Here is a 21576-nt window from a genome sequence, read left to right as displayed (position 1 = left end):
GTTGCTGGCCTCTGCAGCCACAGCATGCACTGTGATTCTCTAGCAGTTTGACTTCACCCCTGAAGGCAACTCCATTGTCTCCCAATACAGATGGATACCAACAACAAGGTCCTTATCTTGGGCTCAAGCCAGGAGACCCAATAGGTTTCGCTCACCCAAGGACAAGAAAGATAGGCTACCAGTAACTCACCACCTGTGTGTCAGCCACCAGAGGGCGACAGCACTACATTAACCCAGTGGCAAGAGGCTTCCAATCTTGACCCTTGTTCCATTCCAGCTCTTCTCAGCACTCCCCTAAGGTGGGCACCCAAACAGACAGCTACCAGGTGTCAAGAGGCTGTGGAGTCTTGTAAACTTTCTGGAACAGCCAATAACTAGTAACTTTTAAAGTTGCTGACCAGATGGTATCACATTTATGGATGATTGATCTGGAATAGGTCCCAGTCATTTTCTTGCAGTGGTTCCCCATGGGACTCCTGCCTTTCTGTAACTAGGATCAGGGCCAGCCCTACCATTAAGGTAAATGCCTCAGGTGGCAGATGTTGGGGGGGCAGGCAGCACCAGCAGCTCCCTGGCTCACCTTCCTGTTGCCGTCCTTGACATTCTAGACACCTCCCAGATATTGGGATGACCACCGCATGTTGCCAAGTGCCTATGCATGTGGCACTGCACGTGGGGTGCAACATCTCCCCTCTCACACGGCCAAGTTAGTCTTAGGCGAAACTTAGGAAGATGCATTGCACAGAGTCAAACCTTTGGTACACCTGTTGTCTGCATGAAGTGGTCTTGTCCAGCCCAGGCCAAGGGTGGGCCTTCCGAATGCAAGGCAGGTGCTCTACTTGTGAGCAACTTTCCTAAGCAGTGGTTTCTGATTCTGCTTTGCGTTTGGACATCTCAACAACCTGGGAGGGAGGGAGAGAACTGGAGCACAGGAAACCTCCTTAAATTGAGTCAGACCACTGGTCCATCTCACTCAGTACTGCCTATGCTCGCTGGCAGGAACTCTTTGAGGTTTCAGGGAGGGGACATGTCCAGGCCTACCTGGAGATAGGGAATTGAACTTGGGACCTTCTGCTGGCAAAGCAGGTGCTCTCCCACCGACTCCCCATGTTTCCTGCACAGGACCAAAGTCTGTTCCCCTTTTGGGGGGCTGGGGATTCCACAGTGTCAAAGGCAGAGCCGATCCCGCCTCCTGTCCTGCGTGGGCGACTCACCTCCAAGGCTGGGGGGGGGGGGCTCTGGGAGAAGGTGGAGCAGACTCAGAGTTCCACAGCAGGAACTTGCTTGCCCCCTAACCACCCCACCCCTCGGTACAATATGAATCGCTTGCGCAACCATGGGACGCAGGGGGAATGGGGGAGAGTCATAGGCCGAGCCTAAAGCGGGCGGTGGGCGAGACTGTGCTCCAGGTGAGCTGCAAAAAGGAATAGGATGCTCTGGGGGGGGGAGGGTGGTATCTCGGGAGGGGGAGATGCCCAGACGACCCTTCTCTGCTAGAAACAAGCCCCTCCCCCCGCAAAGGCGAGTCTCAAAAAGAGGGGGTCCCTTTTTGGGGGAGAGGGAGGTGGTCCCTCCTTGCATCATCGGGCAGCGGCGATGAAGGGGTTACCGGCCCAGCAGCCCCTTCTCCTCCTCGCCCCCCTCTCCGCCGTGCACGCGCGCGCCCCTCGCTCCCGCGTGCTCCGCCCGGGCGCGCTCTCGGGGCCGGCTGGGCGAAGAGGCGAGAACCAAAAGACGCCGACGACTAGGCGCCTGGCGAGGGGAGGCAGGCACGCGCGTGCGGGGCGGGGACTTCGGCGGCGCTGACGGCGGCCGTTGCAGGAGCCCTCCCGCGCCCGCCTAGCCGCCCCTCCTCCCGCGCCGCCGCCAAGCCACCACCGCTCGCCACGGCTCGGACTGGACTAGCCCGGCATGGCTGCCGCCGCGGGGTACCCCGCGCTACCGCCTCCTTCTCCTCGCCCCAGCCCAGCGCAGCAGGAGCGCGTCGGGTGAGTGGCCGAGCAAGGAGGGAGGGAGGGAGATGGAACGACCGACCGACGGACGGCAGGAGGACCGACAGGCAGAGCGAAGGCTTCCCCCCACCCCCTCACCCGCCCAGCGCCGCCGGGTGGGTTGCAGACAGCGGGAATCCCCCTTCGCAATCCTTCCCTCCAGCTGCAGCGGCAGCTTCGAGCGCTCTCCCCGATTCCCGTCTCCATTTGAGGGGCGATGTCCGTCGGTCTGGGTGGAGGATGGGAGCAAGTGCGGGGGTGGCGGAGGAGCGGGGGGGGTTGCTGCTGCTGTGACCGGTCTCTGTGGCGTTGCCATGGAGACGGTGCGGAGGAGGATGGCATAGAGGAGAGCCTCCCCCCCCCCCATTCTTTTTTTTTTTAGGCGTAAGAGGTAGAAACACGGGTGGGGCGGTTTTCCCCGGACAGGAGCCCCGGACATGAACCCCGGTCCATCCAACTGTCGGTCCAGGCGCGCGTCTCCATCACCTCTCCGCGCACCCTCCCCAACCCCCATCCCGAAATTTCTGTAACCGGCGATGGTTGTCGGTGTGTATGTGCCTTGGGGGCGCGTGACCGGGCGCTCGTTCCCTCACTCCCCGCCCCTTGTTGCCGAGGACGGGGTCTGGGTGGGTGGCCGGCATCGAGGTTTGTGCTTGCGGGGGAGGGGGAGCTTGGCGCGTGGGGTGGCCCCAATCCGCCATGGTTATGGCTGGAGGGCCTGCCCACGAGGGTGCACAGCCTCCCCTGCGCGTCCCCGTCGCGCGCCCTCCCCCCCTTCTCCTTGGGGAGCCCCGACAGCAGGCCTCGTCACCCCTCCTGCTGCCGCGGCGGACCAGGCCTGCTGGGACGCCGCTTTCCGGCCCTTTGGCCTCGATCCTGGGCTACGGAGGGCCTCAGGGCAAGCGGGCAGACTAATGGGGGTGGGAACTCGGGGCCCAAAGCTGGCAGACAGGGCCCTTAGGGAGCGGCGGCCTGCTCGGCCCTCCTCCCCCAAATCTCCGGAAGGCTGGGGAGCCTTTCCCTATGGAGGCAAGAGGAGCATTGGTGATGTCCCTACGGGAGTGTGGCCATTGGATTGTGCATCCGTACCAAGGTTGGTCCAGGCACTCCTTTGGCACGCAGAAGCCTCCCCCTGCAGTGGCGCGTAAGAGAGCCAGGGGCCCGTGAGCATGTGCAGAGAGTGCCTTTCTCGTATGCTCCCTCTTGGCTGGCTTTGGGAGCCTTCCCGGTCCCATCCTGGTTGAGGTACTTAGGTACCCCTGCCTCCGTTTGTGCGTGTGTTGGTGCAGACGAGCACACCCTCCCCTCACCTGGTGGGTGAGGAGAGAAGGAGTGGCAGACCTGCAGTGTTGGGCTTCTGTAGAGAAAGAGGGACGGGCTCCAGCAGGGGCATCTCCTCCTTGCAGCTGAGCCATGTGAGCCCGACTTTTGCAGCCTGGTGCCCTGCTGTGCCACCCAGGGCATGCTGGCTGGGGCGGCTGCAAGCTGTAGTTCAAAACACCTGGAGGGCACCTGATTGGCCCTCCTTCCGGCCTAGTTCCCATGGTTACACAACTCCCTCCCTCTAGCAGAGGGCAGGAAACTTTGCAGCCCCTGTCCCTGTTCCAGTCTCCTCCGGATTTCAGCGCTGGAGACCTGGAGGTTGACCCTTTCTCAGGAGTGAAACTGCAGGGAAGACCAGATAGGACTAGCTGTAGCACTTACCCTTGGCTTCATGCTTGCCAGCACACTGTGGTGTGTGTTAAGATATGCTTCAGCGTGCTGTAGAATTAGGTCGGTGTCTCTCTCCTCCCGAGGGACTAGTAACTTCGATTTGACCCTCCACGTGTTTGTCAGAAAAGGGCTCATTCCGCTTGGGTAGAGCTTCTTGCTGAGACTCTCTTGAAGCAAGGATGGAGGAAGCCTGGCTGGACAAGGGGCTCCTGCCACTCTGTCTTACAGCTGTGTGGGCATCACCAGTGAACCAGGACTTGCTGAAGCCTCCCAGCTGCCTCTCTGCCAGGATACTGGGGGGGAGGGGGGAGTGATGGCCACGAGTTTGGATGGACTTAAAAGAGGCTTAGACAAAATTCACAGGGGAGCAGAACACTACTAGCCAGAATGGTCCTGTTCTGCTCCCACTGCACACCATTTAATTCCGCTTGCTGGGAATCACAAGCAGAAAGAATGATTCTTAGGTCCTTTATGCAGGCTTCCCACTGGCATATCTAGTTGCAAGCTGTGAGAATGGCACAGAATCATAGAACTGTAGAGCTAGAAGGGACCCTGTGGATCATCTAGTCCAACCCCATGCAATGCCAGAATATGCAGTTGTCCGATATGGGGATCGAATCTGCAACCTTGGTGTTATTAGCACCATGCTCTAACCAACTGAGTTATCCAAAAACTTAGGACCAGGGTACCTCACGGATCATAGAATTGTAGAGTTCGATGGAGCCCTGAGATAGGGGTGTGTGTGTGTGTGTGTGTGTGTGTGTGTGTACAAAATTTACACCCTTTTTTGAGGGTGTTCCCATTTTGCAATTCCTTTTCCTTGTTCCAAACAAAATTCCTTTTCATTTTTCTAATGCAACTGAAGCGAAGGGAAAGGACTGCAATCAGGAAGATTGTGTGTGTCTCTACTCTTGACCATCAGCATAGCAGGCTCTGGGAAGGAGATTAAAGAGATTCTCCCTGCTCCATGGAAGTGAACTTATGTCTAGTTCACATGTATGGATGAAAGGGACACGGTTGCCCTCATGCACACCCTGTTGCCACAAGGCTTTGCTGATGGCAGTGGGTATTGCAGTCACCCCAGAAGATTTCCGCCATAAACCCCTTCCCCCATGGTTCCTGCTATAATAAGCTGCCTCCTGTACTGGATCAGGCCAGTCGCAATGTTTCAATTGTGCTGGTGTTGTTCAGAAGCACAGATGATCTGCTGAGAACTGGATGTGGTTCAAGGCTTGGAAGTCCAAATCCCTGAGCAGTAACCACATGTGCTAAGCCTAGGACTTCATAGCCCTCGTCCAAGGATCTGTCCATTGAGGTAAGTGGCCAGGCTCGCACAGAGGTTACTGTGAGGGTCAGAAGGCAACTGGCCAGTGGAAAAGGGTCTGAATCAGGCCCCGGCAAACAGTGGTTAATCTTGGGTTGGAGATTGCCTGAACTCAAGCCATGCTCTCGGATAAGCCTATAAATCACAGAATCCTAGAATTGTGGAGTTGGAAGGGACTACAGTTGACGCTTGGGTTGTGATCGTCATCCATGCGGGAGGCACATTCGCAACCCGCAGCGCCCCATCTGCGCACGCACGATTAGTTGCTTCTGCGCATGCGCAAAGCACGATTTAGTGTTTTTGCGCATGCGCAAGCACCGAAAGCTGGAAGTAACCCATTCTGGTACTTCTCGGTTTGGCGTGGTGCGCAACCTGAAAACGCACAAGAAGCGTCTGTAACCCGAGGTATGACTGTACAGTGGACGCTCGGGTTGCGAACGTGATCCGTGCGGGATGCACGTTCGCAACCACCCAGCGGCATGTCTGCGCACGCACGGGTTGTGATTTGGTCTTCTGTGCATTTGCGACTGCCGAAACCCAGAAATAACCCGTTCCGGTACTTCCAGGTTTCGGCAGTCCGCCACCCAAAAAACCCGCAACCTGAAGTGTCTGTAACCCGAGGTATGACTGTACAAGCATTCTCTAGTCCAAGGGTGTCCAACTTCCAAGAGTCTGCGATCTACTCACAGTATTTAAAAAATGGCAGTGATCTACTCATTGTCAGAGCTGTTGAGCTTTTTTTAGGAAGCCAGAGTTGTTGACACCCCCTGATCGAACAGTAGATTGCGATCCACCTATTGAACAGCCCTGCTCTAGTACAACCCATGAACATACGACCCTGACCCTCTTCCTACTGCAGGAGGTTGGACTAGACCAGGGGTCTGCAAACTAAGGTCTGCGGGCCGGATCAGGCCCAATTGCCTTCAGGATCTGGCCCATGGACTGTCCGTGGATCAGCGTGGGGATTCTGTTTGTTTGGGATGCGCCACCCCGCACCATTCCATTCCCCCCATGGCAGTGCCTCCTCCCTCCCTCCTCCTGGCTTCTCCCCGCCCTGCCTAGAGGAGGAAGGGGGCTGGGCTGAGCTGGCTTAGTGCCATTTTAAGCAGCCCCTCTCTGGAACCAGCCCTTTTGCGCTGCTCATCATCCCTCCACCACCGCCCTGGTGCTCCTGTGGCCAGAGAGCAGAGTGGACCCACGAGAAACAACGGCAGTGGTGGTGGTGGCAGCGGCAGTGGCAGCCCCTGGGAAATTTAGTGCATCAGTTGGGGGGTGGGGAGGAGTACTTGCCCCCCTCATCTCTTCCTCCAGTCCCCCCCCATGCCTCTTCTCCTGCCCGCCACAAGGTCAGAGGGACAGTGGACCAGTCCGTGGCTAAAACAATTTGCTGACCCCTGGACAAGACGATCCTCAGGGCAGGGGTGGAGGAAGGGGTATGTGCTGGCTGCAGGCCACCCCAGGTGTCACTACTGAGGGTGGTGACAAAATGCTGGGCAGAACTCACTGCGGGGCCTGCAGCATGCCTGAACCACGCATCTTTCCTGGGAGAGATGTGGTGGCTTGAGCACATGCAGGCTCTGTGCTGCCCAAATGGTCTGCCTGCTGCCTCCCTCCAGCTGTAGGGCGGTTGAGACTCCAGAGGCCCTGCAGTGCACCCCGCCCCTATGGGTGGCTCACCCCGCCCAGTGCCAGATTTACGCATAAGCTAAACAAGCTATACCTTAGGGCCCCACTCTCCTGGGGGCCCCAAAAATATTAAAAAGAATTTCACTATTAATATGCTTCTTAATTGTATTTCATATCAACAATTACTTTGATAAAATACATATTTTGTTATGTGCAAATGGCTTTAGATACCTATTAGGTCCATCAATGACCATATAGCATATATTCAACACAAAATAGCAATAAGGACAGCTGGACATATAAAGGGCCTCATTACCTTCATCATCAAACCTAAATCATCACATCCGGTCCTGCCCCCATGCCTATGGGCTGCTCGCCCCACCCCAGGCACCCAAGTGGCTCCCTCCACCATGGCCTCAGGGTCCCTTCCCCCCTACAATTCCAAGATTCTATGCTCTACTGACTGAGCTATTCAGTGGTACCTCGGGTTACATACGCTTCAGGTTACATACACTTCAGGTTACAGACTCCGCTAACCCAGAAATAGTGCTTCAGGTTAAGAATTTTGCTTCAGGATGAGAACAGAAATCGTGCTCACATGGTGCAGCAGCAGTAGGAGGCCCCATTAGCTAAATTGGTGCTTCAGGTTAAGAACAGTTTCAGGTTAAGTACGGAGCTCTGGAACGAATTAAGTACTTAACCTAAGGTGCCACTGTATATAGGAAGCTGCCTTATCCTGAGTCAGACCATTGGTCCATCTACCCCAGTATTGTCAACACTGACCGGCAGCGACTCAATGCGGTTTCAAGCAGAAGACATTCTCAGCCCTACCTGGAGATGCGACATTCTGCATGCAAAGCAGGTGCTCTGCCTCTGAGCCACAGGCAATGAAGGATCCTCTCTAGTGCCCTGGCAGAGAACCTTTTGGAAATGTGGAAGGAGTTCGTCCTCTCCCTTTCTCATTGAAGCCGTTGGAAAGCCGCAAATGACTACTATAGTGGGGCGGGTTGGTTAGTATTTTTTATTGGCCAGTGGCGTTTGTACTCTTACTTGCTTAACTGTAATGTCCTGTTTTTTCTCACTTCCTCCAAAAAAGGATAAATTGGCAGCAGTAGCAATACTGCAATGAAAAGGACCTGACAGCAGATTCTGGGGTTAAAACAAAACAAACCCAAAGTTTATTTGTATGTGTTTGTGTGCATCTTTATTGACATTCCCTGCCAGGTATGGTTTTAGGAGGTGCTGCCTCCATTTACCATGGGTCCCAAACTCTTTGCTCTTATTTATTAAAGGTAAAGGGACCCCTGACCATTAGGTCCAGTTGCGGATAACTCTGGGGTTGCGGCGCTCATCTCGCTTTACTGGCCGAGGGAGCCGGCGTACAGCTTCCGGGTCATGTGGCCAGCATGACTAAGCCGCTTCTGGCGAACCAGAGCAGCGCACGGAAATGATGTTTACCTTCCCGCTGGAGCGGTACCTATTTATCTACTTGCACTTTGACGTGCTTTCGAACTGCTAGGTTGGCAGGAGCAGGGACCGAGCAACGGGAGCTCACCCCGTTGCGGGGATTCGAACCGCTGACCTTCTGATCAGCAAGTCCAAGGCTCTGTGGTTTAGACCACAGTGCCACCCGCATTATTTATAACATGTCTATAAAACTCAAGGGAGCCTATATGATTCCTCCAGCTCCCTTTTCTCCTCACAACGATGCAATGAGGAAGGTTAGGCTGAGTGAGAGTAGCTGACCCAAGGTAACCTGGGTCCATCTGGGGAATTGGTCATGGCTCTGCTCAGTCTAAGGCTTAAGTTGTTTAGCTCAGGAGATGATGGAGGAGTGTCTTTGTGTGCGAAGTCAAACTGAAAGTCACAGCGCCTGCTGCAGAGAGACATGTTTTGTTTCAGGTGGGGAAGATGAAGGCGTCCTCTGCGCTCCTCCTATTAGTCCTTCTTCAGTCTGACTATATATATGTCTATATGTCTATATATGTATATATGTCTATATATGTTCAGAGGCAGTCAGAAACTTGAAGTCCTCTTCCCTACCATTCTCCCTATTGGCCCGAGGGCCGCATTCCCTTCGCCTTAAACTTCCAGGGGCCACATGCCAGCGGTGGGCAGGGCCAGAGGCAAAAGCGAGTGGAGCATTGTGTGCAGTAGACAAGTTTCTACACACACCGCCCGCCCTCTCTCTCTCTCTCTCTCTCACACACACACACACAGTCTCAGAAACTCTGGCATATACTTCAATCGCCAAACGGCACCTTAAGCCTAGGCCACACAATGGAATGTCTAGGCACCTCCCCCCCATGGAGTTTATTATTATGATAAATTTCATTTCTCTAGTGCTTTATATTTTAAAGAGCAGGTCTCAAAGTGGTTTGCAACACGTTAAAGCATCAAATTAAACAATTCGGAATAAAATAAATTCAAGCTTCAAGGAAAATATTTCAGATCCTTCTCCAAGTGACATTTTGCTTCCCCCAGTCGCCAGCCTGGCATCCAGAGAGCTCCACATGGTCACAAGTGGACCCATGTCAGTCGCAATATGCGCCCGGCACCTGGCTGGTTCCTAGCACTGCACACACCTGTCTTCCATCCAGGCAACTAAGCGGTATGAACAGACTTCAAGGGCACATCTCTGGCCAGGGGAAAGCTCTCAAGAATCATACAGAACAGGCCCAGGGAGGAATGGGGTCTGTGGACAAGTGGGAGGTGCGCCTTTGAGAAGGCCCCGAGGACCTGATAGAGAGCCTTTTGGCCCCTGGGCCAGAGATTCCCTCCCATACATTGTTCTCTGCTGTCTGCAGCAGGTGATACCCCACATGACTTCAAAGAGCCTTCTTCTCCTGAGTGTGTTTGTTGTATCAGTTGAAGTTTCTCCTCCCAGCTGCAGTAGCAGGATTGGAATCTTAGTAGAGCTGTAGGAAGGAGTCTGCATTTGGGGCCAGGTTATCTGGGTGGACAGGAGCCGCAGCAGGAGGATGTGCATGGTGCCAGACCAATTCCAACAGAAAAGCTTATTCTCTGCACCACTCTCTTGCTATCAGAGCAATACCCTCCTTTTTTTAGGACAAAACACAACATCACAAAATAGTGTGCCAACTTCCGAGTTCTTCAGAACTGTTCCTCAGGCTAGATGGTAAACAGATCAACCACAGGAGGACAACTCTGGCCCATAAGGAAGATTCCAAAGTTCAGGATTAGGGCAACGCCTATGCCAACCAAGCTGCCACCAAAATGTCTTGGAATATGCAGCCTGTGGCTTCATTGGTCAGAGAAGGAAAGGCCTACCTTGGTCGGATAAACAAGCAGCACTCTCTGTGGATGTCATCTTATGGTGAGTGAGACTCTTGGTCCAGGGTGGTCTATGCTGACAGGCAGGGTTTCAGGCGGACAGGAAGGGGAGGAGGAAGCATTTCCAGATGGTCCCGGGCTCTATTCCTGGCATCTGCAGGTAGGGCTTGGAGAGACAGGAACCTGCCTTGTGTTGAATCAGACAATTGGTCTGCCTAGCTCTGTATTGTCTACACTGACTGCCAGCCGCTCTCCAGCGTTCCAAGCAGGGTTGTCTCCCGGCTCTACCTGGAGATGCCATTGCGGATCGAACCAGGGACCTTCTGCATGCAAAGTAGGTGCTCTGCCACTGAGCCCCTCCCCCTTAGGAGCCACAAGCTCTTGTCATATATTGACCGATCCTGGTGGCTGCTCAGGGCCCCGTGCAGGATGCACCCAAAGAGTCTTCAGCTAAAGAACGTAGCTTATTTCTCTGCCTCAGAGAAGCAAGGGCTTTGCAGGTGTGATGTAGAGGTTGCTTTAAGGTGCTCCTCATGGTCACAGATGCCACATGCAGAGATGGTTGTGCTCCACTGCAAATGGTCCATAAAGTGGGGATTATTGTGGTGATGTGCTATTGTAAAGGTGTTTTCTCAGGGATGGTCCATTGCTCAGTGGTGGAGGACATGCCTCTCCAGTTAAAGCAGACCTGGAAGTGCCTCTTTTTTGCATGAGACTTTGCTGGTGGGGCAGGGGTGTGTGGTTTCTGCTGGCCGGAGTGTCCAGTAGCAAGCCAGCTGGGCCAGTGGTTTCACTCATGCACTCAGATTACAGAGTCTGGGTAATAAGACCAGACTAACAGCCACCACAGGAGAACTGATGTAACTGCAGTGGCTGAGAGCATTCCTTCCCTCGTTCATGCCTTCATTCAGAGCATTCAGCTGGAAAAGCTCACAGTGGCTTGCAAAGCAGTAAATGGACATGGAGCACGCCATCAGGCTTGCAGTGTAAAAAAGACTTGACACAAAAGGAAAAACGGGATGAGGAGAGAAGAGGAAAGTGAGCTAAAATCAGGCACCACATGTTTGATGTTATAGGGTTCTTATAATGACTTGCTCAGATGGACAGTCTATTCACAGTTCAAAAAAACGGTTGTTCCTCTTTATTTTATACCCCACTTTTTACACAAGATTTCTTCTCTAAACAGTTTACAATTAGGATACATCCTATTAGGAATTTGTGGAGGTACACAAATGAGCTGACAATTTTTAGATCCTAAGTTTAGCCAAAAAAAAAAGTTTATCCCCACCTTGCTGTCCTCCAGATGTGTTTTCAAATAAGCACTCTTGATCAGTACCAGCAACGTTGTCTAAAACATCTGGAGGGGCCCAGATTTGGGAAGGCAAAGTACTCTCCTCTTAGCTCTGCCCTCCAGTCCACAATGTAGGGATGCTGCTGCTTGCCTACCCTATGTGGTTGTTGTAAAGATTACTGAGAGCAACCGCTGTTGGATAGCTCAGTCAGTAGAACATAATCTCAGTGTTGTGGGTTTGAGCCCCACATTGGGCAAAAGGATTCCTGCATTGCAAGGGGATGGACTTGATGACCCTTGTGGTGCCTTCCAACTCTAGGATTCATTGTGTGTGAAACGTGCAGAAAAGTGGCACTGATACGCAGAGTATGTCTGCTGCCACCTAAACCAGCCTCTGCCTCCAGGTGTGGAAAGCCTTTGGCTGAACTACAACTCCCATCAGCCTCAGCAAGCATGGCTTGTGGCCAGGGATGGGTGATGGGTGTTGCAGTTCAACATTTCAACCTTGTGGGCCATTGGGTCCCCACACCTGATCTGTACAGGTGGCTGCCCCAGGTGGGATGGCCGCTTGCTGGGGAGAGGGAGGCGGAAAGGGACTTAGATGTACTCAGTGACCAGCTTGTGTTCTGCACGGGGATGATTCGCTTGGCACCTTGTGAAAAGAAATACCGTGTTCGCGTACTAATCCGTTGACTCATGCATTTTGCATTAGCTCTCCCTTCTCTCATGCTTGACTCTGACACCAGGATTTGAGCCTTGGCAGGAGTTGGGATTTCATGGCCAAGAGTGGCACAGAGGCTGGAAGGAAAGAGGCTAGTGAGCGATGGAAGCCACCAGGCAGATTGGCCACTGGGCAGCATTATCTGCAGCTTCGCAGATGTAAAGCCAGAAACCTCCCCCCCCCCTTCTTTCTTTCTTTTTTTTTTTTTTTTTGCTGGAGGGAGAGATTTAAGCCGAGTTTCCCCAAGAATACAGATTCTGTGCCAGTTGCCCGACTTCCTTTGGCATATCAGGACACTGAGTCCTATCCACATGTTGGTGTGCTAAGCTGATGCTTATCATCCGCTGGCTGATGGCTCAAGGCTGGTCCAGACACGTCTCCCTGCTTCTCTTAATGAGTCTCAGCCGAAAGTGTGAAATGCTTCCTATTAAAGTGAGATGTGGGCTTGGGGTAAGGCATGTCTGGTCTCAGACTCTACACAGAAAGACTCTGGAATTTAGGAGCCTGACGTCTACTGAGTCAGACCATTGGCTCAACACTGCCTACACTGACTGGCAGCGCCTCTCCAGGGTTTTAGGTAGGGGACATTCCCCACTCTACCTGGAGATGCCAGGGATTGGACCTCAGACCTGAAACACGCGAAGCAGATGCTCCACCACTGAGCACCTTCCCTCAGCAGTGGTTTCTGGAGGCAGAGATTGGTTTGAATATGCCTAACAGCTCAACAAACTATAGTTTGTTCAAACATGGGAGGAAGAGAATGGGAAGCTGCCTTGTACTGCTTCTGGCCATTGGTCTATCTATCTCTGTACTGTTTACACTGGCTGGCAGCAGCTCTCAAGTCTTTCCTAGCCCTACCTGGAGATGCTGAAGATCGAGCTTAGGACCTTCGGCATGCAAAGCAGGTGTCCTGGCCCTGGCCCAAGGCCCTTTTATCCAGGGGTCAGCAAACCTTTTCAGCAGAGGCCGGTCCACTGTCCCTCAGACCTTGTGGGGGACCAGATTATATTTTGAAGGAAAAAAATGATGCAAGAACACCACAAGCCTCAGTGGCTGCTTACCTGTGTCTTGTGAGCAGCAGGGGCTGGCAGTGGCGGCAGGATGATGAGCGGCGCACGAAAGGGCTCCGGAGAGGGGCTGCTTAAAATGGCGGCTGCTGGAGTGCTGCTGCTGCTGGCACCAACAAAGCCCAGCCCCGTTCCTCCTCTAGGCAGGGCAGGGAGAAGCCAGGAGGAGGGAGGAAGGAGGTCCCGCCGTGTGAGGGAGAGGGAAAGAGTTTTGGGCAGGGGGCTTTTCCAGCTCTATCAGGAGATGCCATCACAGATTGAGCTGAGCCTGAGACCTTCTGGGTATGGAGCAGGTGCTCTGCCACTGAGCTATAAAAAGAAAGTAAGATTCAAGTCCTCATGGTTCTGAATGAACAGCTCGTTCAATTGGGAGCATGGGAATATACCCATTGGTCCATTTAGCTCTGCATTGCCTATGCAAGTAGCCTTCAACCTTCTTGAACCCAGGACCCACTTTTAACACAAACATGCATGGAGGGTGGCATTTCTCAATCCTTTACAATATATTTCCATGGTGAAAATGCTGCTGCTGCTGCTGCTGCTGCAACCCACCTCGGACCAAGCCGTGCCTACTACCCTCCAGTTCTAGACTAGTGAGTGATCTCTGCTGACTGACAGCAGCTCTTGGGGCTTTCAGGCCAGGGGGACATTCCTGACCCTAAGTGGATTGAACCTGGGACCTTCTGCATGTGAGGTGGGTTTTTGTGCAGCCTCCCCTAAAACAGACCTGCGACTCAGCCAGTTCTTTCTCTCCCCAGTAGCAGGTCAGCCAAGGCGTGCTTGTGGTTCAGAGGAAGGGGCACCGCAGGTGGCAGAAAGGCTGGGCCTCCAGTGAGTATGCAGGCCAGCACCACTCAGGAAAGCCTGATTCAGCCACCTCTACCACCCTCCCTCCAGCCAACCTGGGCTTTGTTCAAGGGTGCACAAGTGTGAAATTCAATTTGTAGGCAACCTGTGGCTAGTGAAGAGCAGGCCTCTTTCGCTGGGCTTTTACACCAAGTCCGGGCAGGTTGCTGGCTGCATGCTAAATGCAGCCTCGCTGCCTGCCTCCCCCGGGGAGCCTTACGTCATGCTGGAGGAGCAGCAGCTGCCGCAGGAACCTCTGGGAAGCCTTTGGGGGGGAGGTGAAGGGGAAGCTTGCTGCTGCTGTGGGTCTTTCCTTCTGCTAAGACGGTCAGGATCCCTTCATGCCTCTTTGCACCACGAGTGTCCTGCTGAGGCTGGGGGTTCCCTGCCACTTCCCCAATGGCTGCAGTGACTAATCTGAACACGAGGATGAAGCTCTTGGTTTCCTTTCACCATCCTCACATCTGACCAGGTTAGTCTCCCGCATCTGAGAAGGTGGAGTGGTCCTCTCTGTCCACCAGGGCTTGAAAGTTGTCGTTCTTACTTTCCGTGGCTCCTCTCCTAATCACACATAGGCCGTTTAGCTTTTATTGTTCTTTATTTGTTGGTGAGATCTTTGGGGATCTCTCGGGAGCAAAGGAAGCTACCTGATAGTGAACCAGACACATTGTTCCATCAAGCTTGGCACTGTTTGCACTGACTGGCAGTTGCTCTCCAGGGTTTCAGAGTCTCCCAGGCCAACCTGCAGATGCCATTGGGGATTGAACCTGGAACATTCTGCATGCAAAGCAGATGTTCTGTCACGGAGCTATGATCGTTCCTCTAGGCAAATGTCTTTGACATTGGAAGCTGCCTTACTCTAAGTCAGACCATGGCTCCACCTCACCCAATATTGTCTACATTGGTTGGCAGTGGCTCCCCAGGGCTTCGAGTCGTTTCTGTTCCTACCTGGAAATGTCACTGGGGATTAGACCTGAGGTCTACTGTGCGCAATGTAGAGCTCTTCTAATTTTGTTAGTCTTCACCTTGCATTGCAAAGTGTTCCTAATGGAATAAAGCAGTAGCTTTGCTTTCCTAAGTTGACCAGGGGCTGAATAGGCGACAGAGAATATCCAGGTAGGTCTCCCATTCTTCTATTCGTCTTCTGTCTTCTGTTTTCTGCTGAGACAGGACTGGGTGGCACTGAAGGGACCCCTCCTGCCCATTGCTGTGTGAGGAAGGAAGGTGAACTTTCTTATCACTGTTCTCAAACTTGCAGAACGTGTCTCTGGCCTTTGCCACTTCAGACTGCAAGCAGAGCCTCACACCATAACCTTAATGTCTTCCTTAAACAAAGAAAGCCCATGCAGATAACAGAAGTAGCATGTTGGGGGAAAGGCTATATATGGGTCCCTTCCTGACACCTAATTCTGCAGTGGGTGTGCTTTTCTTGTTCTGTATGGAGGAGCAATCCATCACGTGGGTCTAAAGTGGTACAGGCTGCTTGCGGCAAATTCAGAAGTGAAGGCCCCCTTCATGGTAGCCACAGCCATGCCCCCTTCTAAGATTATGCAGCAACCCAATATTATGCAATAATCTTATAACCATACAGTGATAATAATGAGGGGTGCATTGCAGTGATCAGGACAGATTTTTCCGCACTACCTTTCTGCTAGAGCTAGTGCACAGCAATGGGCAAATGGTTTGAAGTGCTCAAGTGTCTTCTTTCAGAGTGCCTTAACTTGTGTTTTCCTTGAAGTTCCATCATGAGCAACAGCACTTGCACACCACACTCTTGAAACTGAAGTGTTCCTCAGCTTTGGAGCACACAGAATGATTCCTCGTGGGGACTCTTGCCACATGCCTCCCCTGGAATGACCCCGGGAGCCAATCCTCCGTGTCTGACTCGCCTCCTCTCACTCTGGGTGTGAAGGCTTCTTTGCAGCAGCTATAAAGGCTCCCCTTTCATGCTGATTGGACAGCTGTAGGAGGCTGGAGATGGTGCAGAAATAAGAACAGATCCACGACTCCCCATGACCCTGGCCCACTTCACCTCTGTTTGTGAGAAGGGTTCTAGGCCAGGTTTGCTTGTGCCTTGGAGCAGAGCCAGCATTCAACATGTCCTTAGTCGTGGGCCATTCAAGTAAGATTCCCTCACGGTTTGACTTGCTAAGATGGGCCTTGCTTTACACTGAAGCTCTAACCCAAGCAGCATTTACTTATTTCATGAGATTTATATCTTTTTGATTGTAATAAAATACCCAACAGGTAGGGAGAGACCCTCCCTGTAAGATTTTCAGGGATGACCCCAAAGGTTGAGACTTGGGATGGGGAACCTATTGGGCTTCTCCAGATGCTTTTGGACTTCAAATCCCATAGGTCCTTGCAGCCAGCATGGCCAGTGATCAGCGATGATCGCACATGGGAGTTGTAGTCCAGCATCTAGGGAGCCAGAGTTTCCCCACCCCTGGCCTTAACCTTTGGGGTAATTCCTGAAAATCTTACAGAGAGGGTTGCTGAGGTTCTTCCCTCTCCTTCTTACTTATCTAAGTAATCTGTAGTATCTTGAGGGCTGGACTCTTGGGTGAAAATCTGAGTTCCAGGGAGTCCTGCATATTTTTAGTATCCCTGCTGTCAGCTTCCTCATTCTGTCGGGAGAAGGACCTTCTGCTTCACCTGAGTATTCCTGGGTAAATATTTAGATAGGCAGTCAGGGGTTTTGAATGTTGGGAAGCAGAGGGTCATCTTGGCTCAAAGAGAGTGGTCAGTTCTGGGAAAATATAAAACTGTTTCCTACCTTGCACTTTGACCGTGTGTGAGAGAGAGAGAAAGAGAGAGAGAATTCCCTACATTTGGTAGAACAGACTGTAACACTTTGGACTGCAAGTTAATAGCTTAAAAACCCCCACTCCTGTTTGCTAAAAACTCTGCTCAATGAGAAAACCTTGATGTTGTTGCCACTCTAGTTGCTACTATGTCCCATTCCTCACCCTAATTTGCTGACCCAGCAGAACTTAGTGTTTTATGCATTGATTCGATTGCTTAAATTTTGACACTTGTCCTTCTTACAAAAAATAATAATGCATGGGTTGTACCCAGCAAAGTCCTACTCAAAGTAGAACACACACCAAAGTAGATGTGCAACCCCCCCCCCCCGTGTTTTTCATAGAATCTTAGAATTGTAGAGTTGGAAGGGACCACAAGGGGTCATCTAGTCCAACCCCCTACAGTGCAGGAATCCTATGTGCAAGGTGGGGCTCAAACCCACAACCCTGAGATTAAGAGCCTCATGCTCTACCAACCAAGCTGTTAGGTGACTAGCAGATTACATAAATAGCAATTTCTGAGGGTCGGAAATTCCTGGTTGCTGGGGATGCCAGCAGCCCACGAGAGAAGGGGTAGCTGCTGCTGCTCAGCCCAGGGTTCTTCCTGGCAGGGCTGGCACTGTGGCCCATGAGCAGCTGCTCCATATGTATCAGGCGCCAAGGCTTTTGGAGACAAAGGTAGGATTCTCTGCCATCCTGCTACAGAGAACTGTGGAAGACCAGAGGGGTGCCGCTCTGCTGAAGCCAGGATGGGGTTTTGTGTTTGCTTGTTTTTAATCCGTGGGGAAGTGGGGATAGAGGCAAGGGCTTAGTCTGGTAAGGGATCCAAGGTTGAAGGGATCCAGGAAGGGATTCTGGCAGAAAGGGGTTCCCGTGTCGGCTTCCTGGATAAGCAGTCTGTAAGAAGCCTCTGGATCATTTGAGCCTGGCATCAACGCCAGAACTGGCACCAGAATTCAGGATGCCAGAAAGGTTGCTGGCATTTTCTGGGGGGCAGAGCCTCATTCTTCCATATTACCCAGCTTCCTTTCGAGAGCAATTCTTCGTGAGACAAGCAGAAGCAGAAGGAGGACTGGTTTCTTCTATGGGGAGGCTCACAGCTCTGCAACAGAAGAGGAGGGCTGGGGGTAACCCAAGAGGCTTTAGTCAGGAAAGCCTTTTAGGATTTTTATTGTGGCAGGCTGACTTGTTTTGTTGTTGCTTTTTTCGTTGTGATCATTTTTAGCTGTTTTGCAAGTTGCCTTGTTGTGAAACTACCTCCCTCTGCTTAAAAGCAGAATATAAATATGTAAAAACAAGCGATAAATGTGGACAAGAAATTCTTGAACTGTCAGATACTACCATCTTAGGATAACCCTTGAAGATCTGACTCTTGATTGTATAAACAGCCCCCACCCCATTGGACACAGGCAGTATTACTTAGCCATCAGGACGCTAACTGTTCCCAGAGGGCTGTGGGATTTGGGGTGTGTGGTTTTGTTGTTTGTTTGTTTGTTTGTTTGTGGTCATAACTGCTTGTTTGTCATTGTGGCCATAGCTGGTTTTCTGACCCAGGCATTAGCCACTGTGTGCAGCTCATGCATTTAAAGCATGTGGCTTCCACCAGATAATCTTGGGAACTGTAGTTTAACACCCCCCATGGAACTACAATTTCCAGCATGCTCAACAAACTACAGCCCTCAGGGTTCTTTGGAAGAAGCCATGTGCTTAAAGGTAGGATGTGTGCCACAGTTAAAACAGTGTATTTGTTGTGTAGGTGGGCAGTCTTAAAACAAAGACCAAACATGCTTTCTGTGGGACTGCAGTTTCAGCCATGTCCCTTCAGGGCAATTCCTTGCCTACTGCCTTCGCAAAGGCTGAGATCCAGTGCTTCTAGGGTGCTCTCCAATGGCTGTGAAGAAATGGTGGCTATCTTAACTGAGGGCACCAAATGGCTGCTTTGCTCAGCAACAGAGAAGTGGTAGGCTGGGGCTTGTGTCTTGAGGTTAAGCAGGGAGTCTGCTTAAGCAAGTAAATTAAGGTGGACACTGATAATTTGTGCCTTTCTTTAGAGCTTGGTGCCTCTTCAGCAGGAGCTACTCCTCCAGCTGAGATTAGGGACAGGAGTGGGTTTTTTGAGGTGGTAACACCTTGGGCTACATGCAGCCACAATATAAATAAATGGACTGTTATCGTGATGGAAAGATGTGCGAAGCTATTCATTAGTTTGGAAAAGCCTTTGGTTTTCTGAAATACCTAAGGAATGACAGCATTGAAAAAGGAATATTCTTCGGGGGGGGGGGGTTGTGGCTGCTGTTAAAAAGCATCCATCAGAAGGCCGGACTAAACAGCTCCTTCTTACAATGGGGGCGACAGTTTTCAGCCTCCCTACTCCCAAAGTAATGATTGCGATATACCAGACAATGGCACATTATTGTGGCTTTCACAGACTCTGTGGTTTCTCCCTTCCAAGCAGACTGCACTGCTGTCCCTAATCCACCTAGATGTACCATTGTCAGGAAACCATCTCCCCTTTTCTCCTGAGCACTCAAGACTGCTAAATGTAGTTGCCGGGAAAGAACCTTTTGCCCTGGGGACTGGCTGCCTTGGCACCTACTGGACAGCACTCATGGCATCATTATGGGCAGATACGCCACAAGTCCATTCCCCTGCCCTTGCGCCATTTTGAGCAGCCCATTTATTTGCCAGCTGCTGCTGCTGGAACCTGTGAATTTTCCAGCACTTGCTGCCATTTTCACGGGTGGGAGGTGGGAAATAGCATTGCCCTCACTTTGCAGGGTGACACCAGGGCTGCATGCCAACCATGTGTTTAAAGCATGTCCCTCCAGAGACTCCTAGGAACTGTAGCTTATCCCACATAGAGCTATAGTTCCCAGCTCCCTTAGCAAGCTACAGTCCCCAGGATACTTGGGGGTGGGAATACATGCTTTAAATGTGTGGGGTGTGTGCAGCCAAGATTTCCCCTCTTCCACTGTGACTGGAAGAAGGTGGCTGTGTTCCTGCAGGCAGCACTCACAGAAGAGCAAGTGGGAGGCAGGCAGGAGCAATGAGTTGCTGCACCAGACTCCTCTGGAACAGGTTGGCTTATGGAGATGTCACCTTGTACCGTATTGGCCTGAATATAAGCCTCACTTTTTGCCAAATTTCGACCTTGAAAAGTTATAGTGTGGCTTATATTTGCGATCTTACAGTGGGCAGCCAGGAGCACGGGGCAAACAGTGCCAGGAGTGCAGCAAAGCGGTGCCTGCCCCATATGTAGTCCCCCATCCTCTCCCCCAAGGCCAGGAAGGGGGAAAGGGAGGAAGGGGAAAGACTGCCAACAACGCAGCTCCCCCCCCCCCCCACCTAGTATGCAGCCAGAAGCAGCAAGGAAGTGACTGGCTTATATATGGGTATTTTTTTCTTTTTCTTTTTCTCCCCCCCCCCTCCAGCTTTAAAGGCACAGCTTATATTCGGGGGTGGCTTATATTTGTGCCAATATAGTAACAATAGTTTTTGGGCTTAGTGTTGCAAACGTGCTAGGAGAGGGAACCATAGCTCTGGGGGCAGAACACCCAGTGGAAGCTGTTCCATTAGGACAAATGGAGCACTGCCTTACCAACCTGCCTCTTGATTCCTTCACGCTCACTTGCTTTCTTCCTGCCCACTTCCTCCTCCTTGGTCCCGGTGTTGCCCTTGCAGAACTCAGCAGGGAGGAGCAGAACTCAGCAGGGAGGAGCACAGGGATAAAACGAGAACCATTTGGCTCTGGCTGCCTTTGTCTCCAGCTCCCCCTACAGCTGGCCTCCCTGCTTTCCCCCAGTCCCTATGGTCACCAGCCACCACTGAGATCACCTGCTTTGGGTGCAGAAGGCCCCAAGTTCAACCCCCTGCACCTCCAAGCAGCCGGCACCAGGGAAGACCCTTCTTCTTTGCCTGAGGTCCTGGGGAGCCGACAGTCCTGGACTGGCGGGATGAATAGTTCAGCCTAGTATTAGGCAGATTTCCCTTGTTCCCAGTTCTTGCCCTGTCTTACTGGGGTTTCTTGCTGGGCAGTTTCCTAGGCCAGTAGTTCTCAAAGAGTGCAGCAGGAGAGGTTGGCAAACGTGGCAGGAAGATTCTAGGACAATCAAATAAACGTTTAAACATTTCAGTGTAGTTTAGTATGAAAATATTTTTATTTTCAGAATATGGATAGAGATTATTTTTTTTCCCAAAATGAGAGCATCAAGGGATACTGTGGACAATCCTGGTTGTGATCCGGTGTCACCATTCAGAGTGCTGGAGAATGGCATTGTCTATTCTTCTACAGTTCTCCACAACATTTTGTTGCGAACATGTGAATGATCAGAAAAGAGAAAGGCTCCCTTGTGTTGATGAGGAGATGAGAGCTTGACTGTCTCAAATTAGACCTCGTATAAATGAGATCACCCAGCAAAAGCAAGTTCACACCTCTCACTGAGTTTGTCTACATACTTAAGGTACATACGTAAGAGGCTCGTTTATAGTTATATTTTGGGAGCAGTTCATGTTCTTAGGTAACCTGCTTTGTTTTTATACTTTCTGATGCTCCGTGATGATATAATAAAGTAGTTGTGTTCTGTGTTGTATAAATCAAGCCCTGATCAGAGTTGCTCCTTTTTTGTTTTTCCAATGTATTCCTTACCAATTAAAAAATCGATGTGGCACGAGAAAGTTTTTATTCCGAAATCATGGCCCAGAGGAAACAGCTTGAGAACCACTGGCCTAGGCAACTGGTGCTTCTGTAGCCACACTGCCAGGCACTGGGAGTCTCTGAAGGCCATGCCTGGACAGATGGGGAGAGGGGTGTGTTGATGTGGAAACCTCTGGATTTTGCATGTGGCTGCAATGTAGCCTCCCATGCATAGGAAAGGGTCCAATCCATTGTTCCTCCCCTGG

General features: G+C 51.8%; 1 protein-coding gene across 6 annotated transcripts in view; it reads left to right on the top strand.

The window, feature by feature from the left end:
• Window positions 1-1791: 1791 nt before the first annotated feature.
• Window positions 1792-21576, top strand: part of NLGN3 (neuroligin 3) — a 64051-nt gene continuing 44266 nt past the window's right edge. For 4 of the 6 annotated variants that reach the window (XM_083721024.1, XM_083721026.1, XM_083721023.1 and 1 more), the window contains exon 1: window positions 1803-1988. The gene's annotated coding sequence lies outside the window, so the exon portion shown is untranslated. Of the gene's footprint in view, window positions 1989-21576 lie in introns of all 6 variants that reach the window. The other 2 variants (XM_083721027.1, XM_083721025.1) reach the window with 2 other exon arrangements.

Source organism: Podarcis gaigeae (genome assembly GCF_964106915.1).
Source record: "Podarcis gaigeae genome assembly, chromosome: Z".
Lineage (NCBI taxonomy): Eukaryota > Metazoa > Chordata > Lepidosauria > Squamata > Lacertidae > Podarcis > Podarcis gaigeae.
The sequence above is the reverse complement of the archived record's forward strand: the minus strand, read 5'-3'. Positions and strand labels throughout refer to the sequence as shown.